Raw genomic sequence first — 24553 nt, forward strand, 5'->3', positions numbered from 1 at the left:
ACACACGATCAAGGCAACACTGAATGAGAAAGGTGTCGGATTAACTATATGAATAGCACGCATTAAAGCCCTAAATATGTATCATCGAGCTATCCTAACTCCTACAATATCGCGCCCGAATGCTTAAAGACTACTCTACCCCAGTGGTTCTCAACCTTTTTTTTTTTTACCCATGGACCCCCTTCCCCCTCAATTGTTTTTGGTGAACGCCCATAGCCATTCCACGGAAAAAAAGCTTATTCTATTTTTCACTAATAAAAAACTAAAGGAACTGTATCAAAAATTAAATAGTAAATGATTATGCTTTATTTTGAAGGAACACTAATGCAAATAAACTTGTTTAATGATTAAAGTCTATAGAACAGTTATGTACACTAGTGAATAATTCATAATAAACCATTTTAAGATAAGTGAGCAATTAAAAACATGCAGATTTATTCAATGAGATCCCTTAAACCACACAGCTACCAGGTGATGGCTGTGCGGTTTAAGGCGTCACTGTAGTCCTGAGTTCTTGTCTTCCGTGGTTCGAGCCCACGAGACGAACTTATTATCAACTAAAAAATTCCCCATCGGGTAACATTTATGAAAATATATTATTTCCGAGGCAGAGCGAATTGGATGTTAAAGGACATTTGTAACTTAATGCTTGTATATAATATATATATAATATATATATATATATATATATATATATATATATATATATATATATTATATATATATATATATATATATATATATATATATATATATATATTAAATATATATAAATTATATATATGTATATATGTCTGTATATATATATATATATATACATATATATGTGTGTATGTATATTAAGCATTTAAGTATATTCATAGAACTGTGTCTGTTAATTGTACATACTTCAAAGGGTACGTAGGCAAAAAAGAAATTTTCCGAGTGTCTAATGAATGTAACGGACAATCTAATCAAATATGAATGACATTTACCGCGTGAAATTAATCGCTTTATCAGCATCAGTGGGTGATGCCATTCATTGGAGATGAAATGAATGACAGCAGTCCTTCCCGCCGCTGGCATGGCCCACAATGCCAACATTTTGTAGTTATCAACATGAGCCATCAGACAGCGACCTCCAACAACGAGCATTTTTCATTTGCGAATTTGATGTCGAGCGAGCGATCGGGCGGAAGATAATTATGCACAATGGCTGCCCTGCGAAAGGGATGTTCGCCTATTAATAGAAATGGGGTCAGGGCGTCCGCTCGGCTACTAGTTTGCTTAATAGCAAAGTTTCAATTAGGGAAATGTTATGCTTGCATTGTGAATAAATATTTCCAGTGCAAATAAAAGCGGAATTGAGTGCGTGAATAAATAGACAGCACTCTCTCGTGCATATAAATTTAATAGAAAATAGATTGTTACATACATACATACATACATATTACTGCAAGCGTTTCTTTGTTATCTAGTCATACAACACATTCATACTTTTTCATCGCTTCTGCAATGTATATATATTATGGCATTACATGTGAAAATATTTAACCGGATTAGCCCATTTGGGACTGACTGACTTGTTCTCGAATTTTCAACATTTTGTTATTTTGCCCCATGGGAAGGTCTTGCGCTGACTCCGTTATATATGTGTGTGTGTGTTTTGAACTTCAAAACATTCTTGAAAATATAATAATAATAATAATGATCTTACCATCATAGCTAAGGAAAGAGTGGTATATCTTGGGCAATGACAAACACCTGACAAGTGGCTCCCATATAATCATGTTTCTGTACAAAGCTAAGCCTATTCCAGTAGAATTACTTCTCTTTCGGCCTCCCGTGTGAACAGCTATCTGTATTTTTACAATACTAACAGACATTTATACATAGCTAATGATGTTAAATTCCTAGAGTCATGGAAGTACACACGAATCTATATTCAGCCTTAAAGGCAGGGTTATGCGCATCTATCTGTCGTCACCAGTTTATAAATTCAGCAACGGGCAGCAGTAGGGGTTTTATCTACAAGCAAATTCACCTATATACATAAAAGAGGTTGTTTACAAAATGCGGTGATCTTGTAAGCCTATAATTGTTGTCTATACTCGGCCACCTGGATACGCTAACCCCCTCTGCTGTCTAGGTCAAGTAAGGAACATTAAGTAACTGTAGCTAACTTTTGCCGTGTACATATATCCCTGAAATAATGCAAATGAAGAAACATTCACATGCCAATATACTTTACCGATACTTTTACTTAAAAAAGGTCCACAAAAATAAAGGTTTTCCATTTTATTAGTATTGGTTTTGGTTCCTCGCATGTTACCAGCTTCCATTTGCAATAATTATCAAGTATATAATAGCAATATTTTGCTTACTTCATGGATATAATTTATCTAGATGTAATCCAATGATTTTACTCCATTTTGTATTTGTTTTACACATCAGAACATTTAGAGAAAAAATACAAAAAGTTCATGTTATATAATTTGTTCTACTGATTTTTACCACAACTTTTTTGCCATAAAATTACGACTTTTCTGCGACTATTCCTGCGATTTTATTACCGTCCACCATAACTTTGTGACTTTTCCGGGTGCAATTCATTTTGGCGATTTTGGGCATTAGTCAATATATCATTTGGGCGACTATTCATTATATGGTTTGGGCGACAAAATATCAAAATCCGACAAAATAAAATCCTGCAAATTGGCACCAATCATTTGGGCGAATCAGTAAGGAAAAAAGATGCAGAAGTATTTTAGGACATTTATCACGTGGTGATAACTGTAATTGGTTGGCGTGTAACTCAGTAGTTTAGCTCGTTAATTGGCAGCAGTTATCAGCATTATTCATTACTCTTCTATGGAAGGAAATATCTCTGAAACAAACCTACGAAGAAAAAGGTGCTTTGATATTTTCTGGCCTTTCTTTTTGTGTAGACATAATATTGAAGAATGTTTCGTGGCGGTGCACAAACAAAAACCAGATTTAAAGCTAGAATTAGGTGACTAACCCTAGCTATCCGAAGTTTGCGGATCGTAGCCGGGATAAAAGACCGGTTTTCTTAAAAGTTTTTGTCCTGGCGCTCTCAATGCCAAAGCGAACCCAATTCACTGGCAATTCTAAAACGAAGTATTACCAAGAAATTGGCAAAACTAGTGACCAGAAGCACAGCCCCATCCTCACGAAATCCTTTGAGCAATTCTAACATTCAAAAACTTTAGAGTCAGAGACAAGGCCATCAACTAATTAAAGTACATTATGCAAGAACCCTGCATTACTATCGCCTCACTTATCCGATACATACAAGTCCAACGCTAAAACCTTTGTAGTGACCATCGATGGTCACAGTAACTTCAACAATTTATAGTCATAAGCAATGACCACTCCCGGGGCAAATTACACTATCACTGGAAAATTTGCTGCCTGCTTAACTTTATTTTACACTAATTATAACCCTTACATAGCAATTTGGACGTTCAACCCCGGAAGATCTTTAAAATATTTTTTTGGCGGTACCTCATGCAAAAGTGAGTTTTCACTTCCAACTATTATCGCTACGTCACCTTTACAAGTGTTCTTGGCCGAATGAGGTCTCCAGATCATAAGGAATGATCTTAAATATTAATTATTCCTGTCATCAGAGGGGTCTAAATACAATACCACGTAGCTCAATCGAAGTTTAAATTTGCATAGACTATTGCAAGTAAACAAAATTGGAGGTTAATGTACTAGAATCTCTTCAGAATTAAAAACCATTATTTAAGTTACTTCATTTCTCATATCTATTTCCACATCTTACTTCTGTTAACCAATCAATCAGTAACTACCATTCCCTCGATTTCATGACATTTTGTCTCTCAAGGAGTATTACTAAGTCTACCCCTTCACATGACATTTTGGGGTTAAAGAAATTGACAAAGGTTTACAGACATATATATTAAGCTGGTCTTCATGCATGTAAATACTAGTACATATCCAAAGTAGTCAGATTAAAAAACATAATAGTAGGTAGAGCACAGCATCTACTAAGCTCTAGTTGTCAGGGTAACCGAATTTAGTGCGCTTCGAACCGTCACAGGACATGCATAGCGTCTACAAGTGGAGTTCTTGTTGTCTGGGTCAAGATCTATTATCTAGATCTTGGTCTGGGGAACCGAATTCAGAGCGCTTCGAATCCTAACAGGATATTCAGCCTTAACGAGAAGCGTTGCTTTGTATCAGTGTCGATGTTATGGTCTGCTGCAGCTACGCCAAGAGCCTGTGCATAAGAAAAGTTTCTTTGATTTTAGAATATACTAAAAGTTTCCATGACATAACCTACCCTCTTAAAAGTGAAAATTGCCTGTTCAGTTAGTCCCAGCAGCTATTCCAAGGTTGTTATAATTAATACTATATCGTATGAGTAAACTTCCCCACCAACAATCCCATGTATTAGTATTATTGTTACTTCAAACTGCCATCAACTTAATGTCAACTTAATGTGACATTAACAATCTCATTACTACCAATGTTCCTTCATACTCCCAAAAAGACAACAGGATAGAGAGTGCCATCCTTTAAGAAATATTTAATAGGGCACCAATCTTACACTGAAACAACCGCATCTAACTTTAGTGCTACATAACTATGAAAGGTGCCATGCAGTGCAATCACTGCTATCTGGCAACTTTCGTCCTTTAGTACACAGTCTTAAGGGAATTGAAACTGCACAACCCAACAGGGCAAAAAATTAAATTGGGGAATTCAGAATAAGAAAGGGGTTCCCGAAGCAAACTTCGGCGCTGGAGGAAAGGTGGATGAAGGTGGAGGTCTATAAAAAATATGCAATGCAATCTGAACTGTATTTCCTAACATGAAAGCTTTGCTTGAGGAGTAAGAGGGGAGGGTGGGGGCGTTGAATTACAATTTCCACTATTAACCAGTCTAAAAATACCTGACAGGTCCACGACATCAGTGTCAAAAAAAATCTGTAACATCCCAAGACCTAGGCCTCTTAGAAAATTGTTAAGATCCACCTATTACCCGTCTAGTTCCTATTTACTAGTGGGAATGAAATTCTAAGTTAGAAAAGTATGTCAGAGTTACCCTACCCTATTCTCAGCTCCACTAACACATTCAAGCTTACATCTCATGACCAAACAAAGGTCTCAAGTACTGTAATACCCTCGGCTAATGACTTGCACTATCAAATGTCTCCGTAGTTGTAACTACAGCGTTTCTTACCCCAGTCTATTCCCAGCATCCTTAAGAGATAGACTTGAGCATTTACTACCTTTATCCTAACCCCTCCACCTATATAAAATCAGCACGTTCTTCACCCTATTCTAGCCTATCCTATATTTCAAGTTCCATATCTAACTTCCCATTGAGTCCTAGCTACACGAAAACTATCAACCTTGCAGTTCTAACCTAAGAAGTTGGTTGGTTTGAAATCCCTGTTGAGCATGGTGACAAAGTCGCCATGCTTGTTTTTGAACTTCCTGTTGTGCATGGTGACAAAGTCACCATGCACAACATGCAAGTCCACCTTTGCCTGACAGGTAGCACCGCCACCCCGGCAAAGGTGGACTTGGGAAGTGGCCAAATAATAACTTACTTTACACGCAAAACTTGACTAACTTTTAAAAACATGGACGACGCAAAACTTGACTAACTTTTAAAAACATGGACGCAGCAAAACTTGACTTAACTTTTAAAAACATGGACGCAGCAAAACTTGACTTAACTTTTAAAAACATGGACGCAGCAAAACTTGACTAACTTTTAAAAACATGGACGCAGCAAAACTTTACTAACTTTTAAACATGGACGCAGCAAAACTTTACTAACTTTTAAAAACATGGACGCAGCAAAACTTTACTAACTTTTAAAAACATGGACGCAGCAAAACTTTACTAACTTTTAAAAACATGGACGCAGCAAAACTTTACTAACTTTTAAAAACATGGACGCAGCAAAACTTTACTAACTTTTAAAAACATGGACGCAGCAAAACTTTACTAACTTTTAAAAACATGGACGCAGCAAAACTTTACTAACTTTTAAAAACATGGACGCAGCAAAAAACTTTACTAACTTTTAAAAACATGGACGCAGCAAAACTTTACTAACTTTTAAACATGGACGCAGCAAAACTTTACTAACTTTTAAACATGGACACAGCAAAACTTTACTAACTTTTAAAAACATGCACGCAGCAAAACTTGACTAACTTTTAAACATGGGCGCAGCAAACTTGACTAACTTTTAAACATGGACGCAGCAAAACTTTACTAACTTTTAAACATGGACGCAGCAAAACTTGACTTTTAACTTTTAAAAACATGGACGCAGCAAAACTTGACTTTTAACTTTTAAAAACATGGACGCAGCAAAACTTGACTTTTAACTTTTAAAAACATGGACGCAGCAAAACTTGACTAACTTTTAAAAACATGGACGCAGCAAAACTTGACTAACTTTTAAAAACATGGACGCAGCAAAACTTGACTAACTTTTAAAAACATGGACGCAGCAAAACTTGACTTTAACTTTTAAAACATGGACGCAGCAAAACTTGACTTTTAACTTTTAAAAACATGGACGCAAGCAAAACTTGACTTTTAACTTTTAAAAACATGGACGCAGCAAAACTTGACTAACTTTTAAAAACATGGACGCAGCAAAACTTGACTAACTTTTAAAAACATGGACGCAGCAAAACTTGACTAACTTTTAAAAACATGGACGCAGCAAAACTTGACTTTTAACTTTTAAAAACATGGACGCAGCAAAACTTGACTAACTTTTAAAAACGTGGACGCAGCAAAACTTGACTAACTTTTAAAAACGTGGACGCAGCAAAACTTGACTTGACTTTTAACTTTTAAAAACATGGACGCAGCAAAGCTTGACTTTTAACTTTTAAAAACATGGACGCAGCAAAACTTGACTAACTTTTAAAAACATGGACGCAGCAAAAACTTGACTAACTTTTAAAAACGTGGACGCAGCAAAACTTGACTAACTTTTAAAAATGTGGACGCAGCAAAACTTGACTTGACTTTTAACTTTTAAAAACATGGACGCAGCAAAGCTTGACTTTTAACTTTTAAAAACATGGACGCAGCAAAACTTGACTAACTTTTAAAAACATGGACGCAGCAAAACTTGACTAACTTTTAAAAACGTGGACGCAGCAAAACTTGACTAACTTTTAAAAACGTGGACGCAGCAAAACTTGACTTGACTTTTAACTTTTAAAAACATGGACGCAGCAAAGCTTGACTTTTAACTTTTAAAAACATGGACGCAGCAAAACTTGACTAACTTTTAAAAACATGGACGCAGCAAAAACTTGACTAACTTTTAAAAACATGGACGCAGCAAAACTTGACTAACTTTTAAAACATGGACGCAGCAAAACTTTACTAACTTTTAAAAACATGGACGCAGCAAAACTTTACTAACTTTTAAAAACATGGACGCAGCAAAACTTTACTAACTTTTAAAAACATGGACGCAGCAAAACTTTACTAACTTTTAAAAACATGGACGCAGCAAAACTTTACTAACTTTTAAAAACATGGACGCAGCAAAACTTTACTAACTTTTAAACATGGACGCAGCAAAACTTTACTAACTTTTAAACATGGACACAGCAAAACTTGACTAACTTTTAAAAACATGCACGCAGCAAAACTTGACTAACTTTTAAACATGGACGCAGCAAAACTTTACTAACTTTTAAACATGGACGCAGCAAAACTTGACTTTTAACTTTTAAAAACATGGACGCAGCAAAACTTGACTTTTAACTTTTAAAAACATGGACGCAGCAAAACTTGACTTTTAACTTTTAAAAACATGGACGCAGCAAAACTTGACTTTTAACTTTTAAAAACATGGACGCAGCAAAACTTGACTTTTAACTTTTAAAAACATGGACGCAGCAAAACTTGACTTTTAACTTTTAAAAACATGGACGCAGCAAAACTTGACTTTTAACTTTTAAAACATGGATGCAGCAAAACTTGACTTTTAACTTTTAAAAACATGGACGCAGCAAAACTTGACTTTTAACTTTTAAAACATGGACGCAGCAAAACTTGACTAACTTTTTAAAAACATGGACGCAGCAAAACTTGACTAACTTTAAAAACATGGACGCAGCAAAACTTGACTTTTAACTTTTAAAAACATGGACGCAGCAAAACTTGACTTTTAACTTTTAAAAACATGGACGCAGCAAAACTTGACTAACTTTTAAAACGTGGACGCAGCAAAACTTGGACTAACTTTTAAAAACGTGGACGCAGCAAAACTTGACTAACTTTTAAAAACGTGGACGCAGCAAAACTTGACTTGACTTTTAACTTTTAAAAACATGGACGCAGCAAAGCTTGACTTTTAACTTTTAAAAACATGGATGCAGCAAAACTTGACTAACTTTTAAAAACATGGACGCAGCAAAACTTGACTAACTTTTAAAAACGTGGACGCACTTGTAAAAACTTTACTAACTTTTAAAAACATGGACGCAGCAAAACTTTACTAACTTTTAAAAACATGGACGCAGCAAAACTTTACTAACTTTTAAAAACATGGACGCAGCAAAACTTTACTAACTTTTAAACATGGACGCAGCAAAACTTTACTAACTTTTAAACATGGACACAGCAAAACTTTACTAACTTTTAAAAACATGCACGCAGCAAAACTTTACTAACTTTTAAACATGGACGCAGCAAAACTTTACTAACTTTTTTAAACATGGACGCAGCAAAACTTGACTTTTAACTTTTAAAAACATGGACGCAGCAAAACTTGACTTTAACTTTTAAAAACATGGACGCAGCAAAACTTGACTTTTAACTTTTAAAAACATGGACGCAGCAAAACTTGACTTTAACTTTTAAAAACATGGACGCAGCAAAACTTGACTTTTAACTTTTAAAAACATGGACGCAGCAAAACTTGACTTTTAACTTTTAAAAACATGGACGCAGCAAAACTTGACTTTTAACTTTTAAAAACATGGACGCAGCAAAACTTGACTTTTAACTTTTAAAAACATGGACGCAGCAAAACTTGACTAACTTTTAAAAACATGGACGCAGCAAAACTTGACTAACTTTTAAAAACATGGACGCAGCAAAACTTGACTTTTAACTTTTAAAAACATGGACGCAGCAAAACTTGACTTTTAACTTTTAAAAACATGGACGCAGCAAAACTTGACTAACTTTTAAAAACGTGGACGCAGCAAAACTTGACTAACTTTTAAAAACGTGGACGCAGCAAAACTTGACTAACTTTTAAAAACGTGGACGCAGCAAAAACTTGACTTGACTTTTAACTTTTAAAAACATGGACGCAGCAAAGCTTGACTTTTAACTTTTAAAAACATGGACGCAGCAAAACTTGACTAACTTTTAAAAACATGGACGCAGCAAAACTTGACTAACTTTTAAAAACGTGGACGCAGCAAAACTTGACTAACTTTTAAAAACGTGGACGCAGCAAAACTTGACTTGACTTTTAACTTTTAAAAACATGGACGCAGCAAAGCTTGACTTTTAACTTTTAAAAACATGGACGCAGCAAAACTTGACTAACTTTTAAAAACATGGACGCAGCAAAACTTAACTAACTTTTAAAAACGTGGACGCAGCAAAACTTGACTTAAAACTTAAAGACGCAAAACTTAAAGACGCAAAACTTAAAGACGCAAAACTTAAAGACGCAAAACTTAAAGACGCAAAACTTAAAGACGCAAAACTTAAAGACTCTAGGGCTTCAAAAATTGCCGGTGTTCAAAAACTTCAAAATTGCAAAATAGAGACTTAACTAAACTTTACAGTTCTAAAAAACAAATCTAGTTGAAATTACAAGGTCAAACCACATAAGGTAAAAGTTTAAATATAAACAAGTTTAAATCTACTAACTTAAAATACTAGATTTACTCTACAAACTTTCAAAAAATACCTTTCATACGCATTAAACTAACGAACTTCCACATGCATTAAACTAAAACTTCCACACGCATTAAACTAACAAACTTCCACACGCATTAAACTAACAAACTTCCACACGCATTAAACTAACAAACTTCCACACGCATTAAACTAACAAACTTCCACACGCATTAAACTAACAAACTTCCACACGCATTAAACTAACAAACTTCCACACGCATTAAACTAACAAACTTCCACACGCATTAAACTAAAACTTCCACACGCATTAAACTAACTTTTAATGCTAAAATATAACTAAACTAATAATCAAAATAATACTTTAAAACAAAAAGTTCTGAAGCTGAAACAACTAAAATTTCTTGAAATGTTCAAAGTTGGGAAAGTTAAATTTTAACCTTCGCAATTTTAAAGAAAAATATTCAAAATTCTCAAAACCTAAGATTTTGAATCTGAAAAAAACCAAATGCATTAAAAAATAAACCAAATGCACTAAAACAAAGCTAAACTTAAAATGAAAACTTATGAGTTTTGATTCTGAAAAAACTAAGACTAAAAAATGTTCCCAGTCACACAACTAAAAAAAAAACAAATACTCACCCAATAATCCTGTTTAGTCATAAGGTATTGGTACATCTAAGACAATTCAATAAGGTATCGGTACATCTAAGAAATCAAGAACTCTTTGTGGCACGCTTATTTAACGACACACCCTGACCTGAAATAAGAAAATATATATATTAAAGCCCAAAATGTTCTAGCAAGAGGAAAGAACCAAAGGTTGACTATTTGTTACAAACAGCTGGGCCATCTGATAAGTTTTAAAATACTAAGACATGCAACAAGCAAGGCTTTATAAATACTGATCTGCGTAATTGCTAGTTTATTTCCACTTGAGCCTACAATAATTAAGTTTAAATCAACTTAATATACCCCATATTAGGAAGGCTATGGTAGTCGAGTTAGGCCTCTCTAATCCTCAAGAAACTTTAAACCCTATTGCATCGTAAAACTTGCTTTATTGCAGTATAAAGTTAAAATGAAAAAATCCGTAGACCTGAATACGGTTCAAAGTACATAGAATTACCACTCAAGACAATCTAGTTCAGCTTAGTAATAAATAAGCTTCGAAACGAAGTCTTTACCATATTGAAAGGAATCTACAACAATACCTAACAAACTTTTTCAACAGTTATTGTAGAAATTTACAACAAAGAATCGAAAACACCAATATTTGAAGATACGAAAGCCGCAAACGGAAAACTTTTATACGACAACTGTATGTCATAGCTCAGTACCACAATCTAAATATTTGAGAAATACAAAGCGTAAAACTGGCAATTGTATCCACTAGCCAACCCAACAAACCCTGAAGCCCGCCTAAAATCTAAAGTCTAGTCACAACACGATATATCAGAAACTGCTCAAGCTTCTCTAGACCTTATATGAACATTGTAAACAGAAGACACGCTAGTGAAGCAAATAGGTGATTTGAACCTAGAACAAATTGTTAAGTCAGGCTAGAGAGCATTTGTACACTGCGCACGAAGACTATACAACAAAATACCAACTGAAGTGATCATACAAAAAAGCAAATTTAAAGAACTACTACTCTATTCTGCAGGAGCTACGATACTGACGAGAAAACACTGAATCACAATTATAAAATAAAGTAGCACCTTACCTTGAGAACGTACAAGGGTCCGTCAGAGAGGGAATCATCCCTGTGGAGGACTGTACACAAAACCAAACAAAGCGAAACCAACGATCCTCCAATAGGGCGCGGCCGAGATCCCAAACGCAAATGAACAAGAAGGTCGAGGTAGTATCAACGAAACCTGCCTTACCAAGCCGGAGACTCTACATCACCGAAACAAGCTGTTCTTGAGGATAACAGCCAACGACCGCTGCAACTGCCTGTTTGTGGGACGCCACTTTATCGCCCTTTCGCCACCGAAGAAGTTTGAGGCGATGATCAGAAAATCGACAGAAATTATTATTATTATTATTATTATTATTATTATTATTATTATTATTATTATTGAGATTTGCCGGGCATTCCTCCTTTTTAGCGAACTATCCCAATTATGTATCAATAGTTAGTCCATCTGAAAATTATTATTATTATTATTATTATTATTATTATTATTATTATTATTATTATTATTATTATTATTATAGTTGTTGCTGTTTTCAGCAGTGCTTGGGTATAAGATTTCACGAATATTACATTTTACTAGCGTACTTAGTTTAGTATACTGTATTGTGTTCATCTTATCGTTCATCGTATATGGCCCGGAGCGGAAACAAAGGATATTATTATCATTATATTATTAGTTAATGCAACATGGCGTCACAATGACATGGTCATAGACAAAAATAGTATAGGACACTTTTGTTAAGGTGATTCAACGGTAAGCTCATCAACTAGCACCAATGAATGCAAGGTAATTTTTATAATTAAATTTATTATTACTAATAATAAAGGTGCGTAGATTCGTAATCTGCTCCGGTAAAAGGCCACCTTCAGCGATTTGCCATATGGATTCAAGGCTTGCATTGATAAATATATCCCAAAATTTTGGGGAAATTGAGAAGGTGGGAGGACAAAGTGGCATTAATTAAATCATTTATATCTGTCGTAAGTGATATAATTAGCAGCTAATTCGAACAGTGGTCAATGAATTTACTGAAACCAGATCATATAGTTCGATCATCGCCTGATATTCGAATCCTGTTTCCATAGTATTAGGTGGAGCTATGAAAACTATTATCATCAGGATTATACACATATTATATATGTGCATGTGTGTGTCTGCGTGTATGTGGTAGGTGAAGCTCTGAAAAATATGATCATGTGGATTTTATATATATATATATATATATATATATATATATATATATATATATATATATATAGATAGATAGATAGATAGATAGATCGATATTAAGCCACCAATATACTTTAATATCCAGTTCACTACGCCTCGGGAATAACAACTTACATCCAAGAGGAATTATGATTGATAACTGTTTCGTCACCAGTTCTCAAGAGGGGTATAAGTTGACATCGACTCTGCTGTACATAATTTAACTGTCGAACTCAGGTTTTGTACTCAGAATCATCGATATCAACCCATCTTCACCATGATAGCTGATTGGTAAGTTTGTAACGCGTGGCTAATTATGAATTTGTCGAATTTGTCGAATTTCTCATACATCGAGGGGTTTTCTTATATTCACAAACATTAGGCCACAAATATCATAAAATATCCAGTTCACTACATTAGGCGGAGCTCTTAAAAATATGATCATATATATACATACATATATATATATATATATATATATATATATATATATTTATATATATATATGCGTGTGTGTAATATATATATGCTCACACAAATATTTAGCCACAAATATCGTTTATTGTCTAATTCACTATACCTCACGAATAGCTTACAACCAGAACAATTGTAACTGATAAGTGATTCGTTACCAGTGGCATTCGAAACGTTGCTTTTGACCACAGACCCATCAAGAAAGGTGTGAGTTGATATCAACTCTGCTGTATAGGAACAATTCTCTTTTATTTTGATGGACATTAATAAGAGCATTCTCTACGATTCTTCGATATGAAAGCAGAAGGGTATTCAGGTTCGATGTCCCTATAGACATGTTCTTGATGCCTCTACTCAAGGGCGTTTTATTTTGCTGGTATCATTTACAGGAACCTGGCTTATGAGCGCTATGTCGTTCACTGTAATATTTAATTTATAGAATTTCTGAACAGAGTCCTCTGCGTGTTTTATAAACTACCTAAGAAATGTGTCAGCAAACCTGCTAAGTTGCTGATAGAGTAAAAATGAACGAGACTTAATTTCACAAACTGGGAGGTAGAGAATGCCTTTCTTATGGGTTATGGCGAGTCCGTAGAAATATGGTTGAGAGTTGTTGACGAATCCTGGTAAAAAAGTCACGGGTAAAAAAGTCAAAGAAAAAAGTCAGGACTTCCCCTAACTACTGAACAAGATAATCACGACTATATAAACTATACTGACCGGAGATCGTTGAGGATATGGAATCGATAGTCACAAAACTTATACTTGTTAGGCAACTATCCATAGCAAATCAACCTCTGAATTACCTTATAACTACTGACTGTTCATTTTAAGATTGACTTTTCGCTTCTGCTTAATTAATCTTGACTATTCTAATATTTCATTGTATATACGAAGAAGTATGTTTGGAAACATGCGAAAGCTCACGTTATTATTACATTTGCATCTGTGTATATGCTTTCGTGATCACCATAAATCCTTTAATATTTTACTCTTGCATACCACTATAGCCTTCTGAATGAACATACTCGACAAAAGCCGAGGAAGAAATACCAATGAGATTTATGCCCTGGGGAGGTGAAAGCCAACAGCTGGTGGATCTATGCCCTGGGAGATGAGTACCAATATGGATTATGACCACACCCAGATCGGTTTTTTCTTATCCAGAATATTGAAAAAAGATTGAATGTAGAAGTGAGAAAAATATGAAAAAGTCAGACAAACTTAACGAGAAACCAGCATTTGCAAGAACTGATAGACAACACCCGAATAAATATGCAAAAGCAACACACGTCGGTGTCTAACAATAACAAAGGTTGTATATATAACAACCAAGCCGACGCTGAACGTCGAGATGGAAGGAGTTAAGAGAAAGGCCTCCCCACCAACTGCCTGAAGGGAAGATCACAAGGTCAAGGTCACTCCATAACAATCCCCAACCAAATGCTTCAGAAGAAATCAATACATTTATTAGACCCATAAGAACAAGAAACAACGTAAAACTATAATGTAATAATGTAGTTTCACAATGGAATTGCATTATGTTAATATAATGTATACATAATTAACCACCCCCTGAGTAACTAGGCATTGTAAATATAAATGATAACCCTAGATCCCTCCCCAGTCACATTCCCATCATACGCATACACACACAAATATATACTGTATATGACACATTTTCCTACCTTTGTAATCTGCAGTATGTTTATGTACTAAAAGGTCCTTCTGTAAATTCACTCCTACGAACTTTTTTTGTGTCCTGTATTCGCTTATACGAAATTTTTAACATTTTACCCTTCGCTCGGTTATACTGAACTGAACTACACCTTTTGTTTACTGACGTATCTGTGATTAAAAGCAATTTGTCTTCTCTAACTGGACTGTGGCAGTAACATCAGCTGTTACTGAAGCAGTGATGGTTACCCCACGTGCAAACTACCGCTGTAGCAGTTCGGACATAAACAACGAGCCGATAATAGCTTCGGCTTGGGAAACGGCAGATTGTTGTAATTCATAACTCATTCGCATTATACAAAAGGTGGTGATATGAATTTGTGGGTTTTTTATTTCAGTTCAATACAAGATGAGGAAGTGATGATAACTGCTCAAGTTGGAAAAAACAAAGCCTTTGCTTGTTTCCAGAGCCTGTACATGAATTTTTAAGTGAAACGAATTACAGTTGCGATGGTTTATAGTCATTTTCATTTTTATTTTATCCAGTTTCATTACTTTCTCCTTTTTTCATTACACACACACACACACACACACACACATATATATATATATATATATATATATATATATATATATATATATATATATATATATATATATATGAGTGAAATAAAAAAATGTATCGTTGAGTCCCAATTCTACAGTTGGGTTTGTTTCAAAAAGAAACTCATTGATACATATCTTAAATTTCACTTACTCCACGTGGGACGATGACGAATCTAGACGTCAGTGCTGCCAACGCCGGCTATTAACTAAACACCAGCAAATTTCGCGCATCTAGCTAATTTTGCAACGTGTTTCCACGCCCATTCTACGCTGTGAGTGCCACATATTTGGCCCTACAGACCCCTGGCACCTTAAGTGCCACCATCACTACTGTGTATCATAACACAACCTGCACCTGGGCCCTTTGGTACCGAGTGCCAGCAGAGTATCCTTCACCTTACTTGCACTTCAGGTAACCTCACCAGGCCTTCAAGTGCCACTTACTCGCTCCAAGGATCACTTCCAGTGCCATCCCTTTTAGTAGGGAGCAATGCCTGGTATTTGTAGGCCTTCGCCCGAATTACTGCAATTAACATCCCGCCCAGTGCCACCCACCAGTTCTCTGGAACTATCTCGCACTTAGTGCCAGTGCCACCTCACTAAGGGGGCACTCCCATTTACCAGTGGCACCACCCACTGGCCCACACCGTTACATAATCACACCCTGCCAAAGGAAGAGTGCCAATTTTCATTCTGTGCAATTGCTTGCGTGGTCTACCACCTACCTACTTTACACTTTGCTTGGAAACTTAGACCCACAACAGCCGCAGCAATATGTCTGCCGACATCTACAGAGCCTTCCTGGAAATCAAGACGGGGTTGAACATCGGCGGGGGGGGGGCCGGGTGGGGGAGCAACTGAACACGTGGGTCCAAGAACAGGCAGCTGCTGCTAAGAAGGGAAGAGAAGAAAAGGAGGCAGCAGTTGAGAAGAAGAGGGAAGAGCAAGTGGAGAAGCAGCGACAGTTCAAACTAGCCTTGGTCCAGGAGAAAAGACCTCTTGCTGAATTGGAAAGCCAACAAAACATGAGCTAGTACTCAAAAGGACCCACCAGGAGAGTGCCGTGGCACTCTCCCAACATAGGGCCAAGCATCCCACTCCACCCACTCCACAGTCCGCTCTCAACAGCATAAGCTCGCTAATTCCAAAGTGGAATGGCACCGAACCTGAGGCCTGGCTCGAACAAATGGAACACGTCTCCACAAATTTTGAGCCTGCCGCAGCAAAAATCTCCTTGATTCTTGCCAAACTGTTATTCAGAGTTTTAACGGGCCTACCTGTAGGTTGTTATTCAGAGTTTTTCCAGGCAGTGCCAGGCTGGTCAGCTAGTATAATATATATATGAATATATACATATGCATATATATATATATATATATAAAAGAAAACGCTACCAAAAAGCATTCCAAAGGTCAACATCATTCTTTGAATACATACCTGCATACCTCTCTCTCTCTCTCTCTCTCTCTCTCTCTCTCTCTCTTCCTACAGAACTCGGTTAAGTTTTTGTTATTAGCCCCTGACAACTTTCTCTTGTACTGGTATAGGACTGATTTCACTAGTTCTTAAAAATTACAAAACTTATTTATATATAGTATATGTATTCGTATAATATATATATATATATATATATATATATATATATATAAAGTTTTGTAATTTTAAAGAACTAATGAAATCAGTTCTATATCAGTACAAAAGAAAGTTGTTAACGGCTAAATACAAATACTTACCGACTTCAGTAGCAAGATTTTTGAGAGAGAGAGAGAGAGAGATGGGTATGCAGGTATGTATTCAAAGAATGATGGTGACCTCTGGAATGGTATTTGGTGGCATTTTCTTTTCAAACTCTGAAAAACACAGAAAAATGTTTGAGGGAAGGGGATTATCACGATTAAGTCCAGGGGGGAATCCCAGATTCATTAGCACGGATATGCTATTCAAGCGCACAGGAGAGTGATCTGTTATTGAAAATATCAGTTTTTTCGTAATTGCCCCAAACTCTCTCTCTCTGAAATTTCATTCATCAAAAATGTAAATAAATCTTCCGCTCCTTTCTTATCGTTTTTCTTGTTCTCCTGCTTCGCGTGTCTGAGAGACCACAAAAAGGATTTTGAAATGGAGCTCGAGGAAGTCGACACCAGATTTTTTTTTTTTTCTTTTGACCCGAGCTTTTTCCACAAGGGACCTTATCGCCGCGGGGTCTATGAGAAAGCAAGCTGACCTTAATAGCTAGCAGGCTGGATACAGCAACATTTAGCTGCGCGAAGAGAAAAAAAGGTTAACAGAAAGAGCTACCGTCCTGCGAGACCGGTTTCAATTTTTTAATCGGGGCGTGCACTCAACACAGCCGCTTCCCTTCCCCAAGAGATTCATGCGGGGAAATGCTGACATTTTTAACCCTAACTGTTGGGGGGGAAGCGGGGAGGCAGGGAGTTAGGGCACAATTTTTCCCCGCACAATAACAAGTTTGGAATATTATGCTCGTTTTTTTCGCAAAGCATCTCTTTTTACCTTCGTGCTTTTTGAGGTTACTATTTATTTTTCCCCTGGACGCAATTTCTCCTGCTTGATTCAATTTTCATTTTAGTCGGAGATCGTAGGTCTCTTATGATTTCATTTACTCTGCCGTTTTTATACTATTTTGAAAGACGTGAACACATCTTTTCCAAACTTCAGTATCTGACCATATACATATAGGAATCATTAATAAATAGTATAATTATCTAATTATCAACACTTTTCCACGACCAGCGCCATCCCTGAAACCTTACCCTTTTTGTTTCCGATTTACCAGTTTGCCTTTTTTTTGCGTCCATTGTCGTGAATTATAGGATATTGTCTGGAAAGCCTCGTCTCTCCCCTCGTCTCCATCAGAGCTTCAGCAGTTGCACTTATCTATCAGAGATGAAAGTCACTTCTCTCGATTCAAGGTCAACGGAAAGGGCGTCCACACGCCTTACAGGACCCCGGACCGAATACATCGAGAAAAAAATGCGCCGGAAAATAAAAAGAGCGGGGTTTTACTCAAGAGGAAGATGTTGACCTGTGGAGGAAGAAGGGTTGCAGGAGTCAGGAAATATAGAAGCAGAGATAGAGGTCCAAAGTTTGCCAGTAGAGAAATGCAACTTACCGAACAGAGTGATCTGAATGTTGCTAATTTCCAAAGATTAAGCGTGATGGAATGTGGTGTGTTGGGTGAGACACGCCACTTCATTGCAACAGTATGGAGCTATTTATTAGCTGTCAGTGAAAAGAGTTGGACCTGTTAGCTGTGGACGAAAGAGCTTGGAGCTATACCTTGTCATTGGAACAGCGTAGAGTTATAAATCGTATAAATGAACAATTTTGAGCTCTACCGTGCCAATGAAACAGTTTGGAGCGATACCTTTTCAATGAGAAAGCATAGCCCAAAACTGTTTCACTGCCAATGAAACAGCTTGGTGCTATAAACAGTAAGGAACAGCTTGGAACTATAAGTTATCAACGAAACAATTTAGAGCCACACCTTGTCAGTGAATCACCACTGACCTGTACTATATTGATAGACGCCCAGCAGATTTTCGCTAATTTCATGTCATACAGTAATGAAAGTACTTTACATTTCAGAAACTTGAATCTGTCAACTGACCCTTTCATAAATTTCAATAAGCTGCATAAACTAAAGAGCATTCCAAAACTGCTGAAACAGTTGAAGTAACTCTACAGTTTCCCAGGAACTATTGAGGGTCTCTCCTGCAACGAGATCTACCCATGATTCGACAGATCATTTTTCTACTCAGATACTGCGCAACAGAACCCAACTGGGGAATCATTAGCGAAAGCAATTGACAAGAAATCTGCGTGATCTGAAAATATTGCTTTTATCGTCACTGTGTATGGGGACCCTGCGATGGAAACAGATTGCAACCGGGGACGTTCGTTCTTCCTTTGTGATTTTATTGTCTCAGATTTGGAAATGATCTGCAAACCTTGAGAAACTGTTTTTTCAGTGGAAATAGTAGGAGTCAAAAGGGTAATATCATTTATAACATTGCAAGGAATGGTTCTGTTCCTCTGAAGTTTCAGCACTGATATGAAGAAGGTGGCTACTTTCTACACTTTACACTGAGTATTTGGTAAAGCTACTGAATACAAGTAATAATCTTTAGCAGCAGTTTGAATATTTTTAGCAGCATGCTGGAGTTTATAAGTGGGTAGGCATGATCTGAATTTGCTATGTAAAGGTCGTTGACTTCTTGTGATATAATTATACGATTATTTTACAAGTAATTTATATATACATATATATGTGTGTGTGTGTAGATTTCCTCTCATGTGTACATTATTTCAATATATATATATATATATATATATATATATATATATATATATATATATATATATATATATATATATGTATGTATACATACGTAGAGGGTCTATTGTGACGTCCATACATGCATGCATATATATATATATATATATATATATATATATATATATATATATATATATATATATATACACAGGGACATTGTTTTTCACGTCTTATTGTCAGAATTAGTTACCATTACCCTGTGGTCGATAGGGTCCCCGATTTCTAGAACTCTTCTTTCTAGAAGACAGTCATTTGCCTTCGTCGTGGATAAATTCCTCTAGTCTTCCCCGTTGGTTTACATTTTTTACGAAACGGCTAGATTGATATTCAGCTTACTATGTCTTTCCCAACCTCTCTATCTCAGTCTCTGAACCGCTAACACAATCTGTGGCCCAAGAAAGCCTATGAAAAAAAACTTCCTAAGTCAAATAACTAAGGAGAGTTGCCAATCATCCAGTTTATGGAATTTATTCTTTGAGCCACAGATTTCTTTTGTTTTCCAATTCTCAGAAAGTGGCAGCACTCCTCGAGACGAGGAGCTGAGAGAGAGAGAGAGAGAGAGAGAGAGAGAGAGAGAGAGAGAGAGAGAGAGAGGAATCCGTTTATTTTTAACCTTTCATTTTACGTATTTAATTTTTACCTTTTTTTTTTTTTTTTTTTTTTTTTGCCTGACTTCCAGGCATTACCACTGACATTACTCTGTATTTCGGGTTTACATGTGAACCATCTGAGATTGCCCCAAGTGTTCCCTGGGGTTCGCTGGACACGGGCTGTTGGCGAGAGAGAGAGGGAAATTTCGTTATGAGAGGAGGTTTCGACGCTGTCGCCTGAAATTGAACACGACCAGATGCACCATAGCGCATTTTGTGTCCCCCTCGCTATCAACTTTTGACTAGTCCTTCCCCTTTTTCTGTACCCTATATAAGTACAGAGTCTGTTGATAAAATACAGTAATCTACAGGAAATACTGAAATGCTGATTCGTGAATATTGACTTCCTAAGCACTTGTATTCTCGATTTAGTTCGCATATTTCCTTAATTGCGCATTTTAAACTCCAGCCCAGTATCATCAACAACAATAACTTTACAATCACTTTCTTAGCGATATTAGAATAAAGAGACTTTACTCCACGCTCAAGAAAAATACCTGGTTCCCACTGCTCCTTCCCGTTCCCATATGCTTACGGTGCGCCATCTGTTGGGTCTTCCATTAGTTACTTGTTCAACTGCCTCGGCGTTTCATAGTCAGCGGATTCGTGTTCACTCACTGGACGGCTAAGGGTACGGACTTTTCTACAACGGTAGTACTTTAAAGGTAATGGAGAAATGTCAAAATGTTGAATAAAAGGTAATCATTCAAAAACTCTGCTTATTATTTTCCATTTTTATAACATTGTTCTGCTAGTTTAACCAGTTCCAATCTTCTTTTTTTTTTACTTTTTTTATAGAACCTGTAGAACCAACTGTGAGTCATCACAATATATATTTATGTATACACGCACACACATATATATGTGTATGTGTATATATAAACATATATATATATATATACATATACATATGTATATAAATATACATGTTTATATTTCTGCACATACAGTATATAAAGTAAGTATACCTTAGTTTTACCAGACCACTGAGCTGATTAACAGCTCTCCTAGGGCTGGCCCGAAGGATTAGACTTATTTAACGTGGCTAAGAACCAATTGGTTACTTAGCAACAGGACCTACAGCTTATTGTGGAATCCGAACCACATTATAGCGAGAAATGAATTTCTATCACCAGAAATAAATTCCTCTAAATACATATATATACATGTATATATATGTATACATACATATACATATATATATATATATATATATATATATATATATATATATATATATATATTTCTGCACATATATAAATACATATATATACTATATGTATACTATATGTATATACATATATGTATATATATATACACATATATATATTTATATAATATATATATATGTATATATATATATGTATATATATAATATATATATGCGTGTGTGTGTGTCTTGCCACAAATTATGAAAAATAATAGGATTATTTTTTGGTATAATTTCCTCGAACTTCAAAGCAGCATCTTTCCCTTCCCTATAATGGAAGTAGCTGAAAACAGGATCAAAACTTTGTCTAGTTGGATTAAAGGAAAGTTTGAAAGAGATAAACTTTATCTAGAGGCTACGAGCTAAGTTCATATTGAGTTTGTAACCTTATTATTATTTTCACAAAACCAACTTTTGGAAGTGGCTTTACGTATCTTTCATATATATATATATATATATATATATATATATATATATATATATATATATATATATATATATATATATATATATATATATATATATATACAAATATATATAGCTTAAATTAAAAGGGAGGGGCGGGGCGTGGTTACTGGTATTATTTGTATTATATTGAATATTATTAATTTTTATAAAATCAATATTTTTTTAATAGGTTATACCAATAAGCAACAACCGGATAACAACCAGAGCATAAGCTAAAAGTGAGTGGAGAAAGTACAATGCAAACACAGCCGAGGTTTGCCACAGGTAATTCACATTCAAGGAAATTTGCGCCTCATGTGGCCTTGATAAATCATTTGGAACGTTCGTATACTTCGTGGCAGGACGGCCTCTCTCTCTCTCTCTCTCTCTCTCTCTCTCTCTCTCTCTCTCTCTCTCTTACTATATCTTCAGTCTTCAGAGAGAGAAGATAATACCATAATTTTACATACTTATTGAGGACATAGGGGTGAGTTAAGTATACCTTAGTTTAACCAGACCACTGAGCTGATGACCAGCTCTCCTAGGGCTGGCTCGAAGGATTAGATTTATTTTACGTGGCTAAGAACCAATTGGTTACCTACCTGGTGTGTTTGTTTGTGCATATATAAAATACCTTCGATTCCAACACAGACATATAAAAAGATTAATAAATAAAACAACATGTCAGCGCACCTCGAATCAAAAGTTCTCGAAAACCAAGACTGCTGAATGTCATGTACAGAGGCCGTGGCACAGATCAATCTTTCAGAACTGAGGCAATCTTAAAAAAACAGAAAACAAACTCTCCTCTTCAGCAAGATGTAACACCACAAGAGTTAAGAATCGATCTGGAAACAAAACGCTGTTGAAAAGTACAGTTGTAAAATACCCGGCATGCAAAGCGATCGCTTCTGGAAGCCAGTAAATTGTCAGCATTTTATGAGACTGGGAAAAGTTGGGAGATATTTCTCGAAGACGAGGAAAGGACCGGCGCGCCCCTTTGTAAGAAAGTGTCAGATCCAGTGCTAGTTGTCGAGTTCATCTCTCGCCAGCAGTTTTCTCTCTGAAGGGGAGAGAGAGAGAGAGAGAGAGAGAGAGAAGGAGAGAGAGAGAGAGAGAGAGAGAGAGAACATTTTTGGAGTAAAGTTGTTCCTTTGAGCTCCTCACATGACAACAGCGATGCATTTTTCTAAAAGATTTTTTTTGTCCATCTTCTTGGTCTCAAGTGATCTCTAGTTGATTTAAGAAAACGGCTGGGTTTCGGTTTCAAAGAGTAAAGAAAGTCTTGAGAGAGAGAGAGAGAGAGAGAGAGAGAGAGAGAGAGAGAGAGAGAGAGAGAGAGAGAGAGAGAGAGGACTTGAAAAGAGAAACGAAAGACTGACGATTTGTTAAATGAAACTTGAAATTTCATACCCACCGCATATACATGTAGATTCAAAGAGATCTTTAAAAAGCAAAAATCTAACCCTTCAGAGTTAGTTTGTCAGACGCAATATTCTTGACACCATTTTCAAAAGACAAACCGATCTAGCAATCTGATCTATCGGCAGAAGTTTTCTGAATTCAATAAAACTCTTCATTTGAACATATAACATTGAGTGCAAGATCCTCATTAAAATAAAATGATAAAGATGACTGAACAGCGTTCATTACCGGCGGCGATTATTGCAAAACAATCATGGATGGGAAGTTCTAATTTAACGCGTTCGAGAACAAGCCTCTCAGTTGATGACGATTAGCTTACGGGTATTAAATCCAATATCATCACATTGCGCACCGCTATTCAGTAATATCTGTAATGCAAAACTCACCATGGAAAATTTACTTCGCAATTACGCACATTTCATGGTCATGTACCGTTAATTCAAATGATAAATGAATCCAAGCACAAATGTTAACTTTCCAATGAACAGACTCTCAGATTTGCGAACTGCAATAGTCTCGTTCCGAAATGTAGCTTTTAATCCAACATACTCCTCAGAGCTGGCCGTATGAGAGATGTGTTCTGAACGCTTTCATCTTGTTAAACTAATGAATTAGTTTGATGAAAATGATGATAATAATGATCATCATCAGCACCATCATCTTCGTCTTTTTCCAGTTCTAAAATTAACGAAGAGATTTTGTCTAGGTCTCGACATAGTTTATTTCACAACGAGAGCAATTCGTACATTGCCAACGACAGAGTTGCAGAGTGAGGTCAAAGTTGAGCTCGTACTTAAAGGAGGCATTTTGCTTCACAAACATTTATATTTTTTTTAACTGGGAAAAAGGGGGAGAGGTCTCACGAGACCTGAGACCTACGTTTTCTA

General features: G+C 36.0%; 1 long non-coding RNA gene across 1 annotated transcript; it reads right to left on the bottom strand.

The window, feature by feature from the left end:
* Positions 1-3911: 3911 nt before the first annotated feature.
* On the bottom strand, positions 3912-11750 carry LOC136825635 (uncharacterized). Its single transcript, XR_010849383.1, has 3 exons — positions 11632-11750; positions 10548-10665; positions 3912-4249 (listed from the first exon to the last, which is right to left on the bottom strand). It is a non-coding gene; the product is annotated as an uncharacterized lncRNA (long non-coding RNA).
* Positions 11751-24553: the final 12803 nt, after the last annotated feature.

Source organism: Macrobrachium rosenbergii, chromosome 39, assembly GCF_040412425.1.
Source record: "Macrobrachium rosenbergii isolate ZJJX-2024 chromosome 39, ASM4041242v1, whole genome shotgun sequence".
NCBI classification, from domain to species: domain Eukaryota; kingdom Metazoa; phylum Arthropoda; class Malacostraca; order Decapoda; family Palaemonidae; genus Macrobrachium; species Macrobrachium rosenbergii.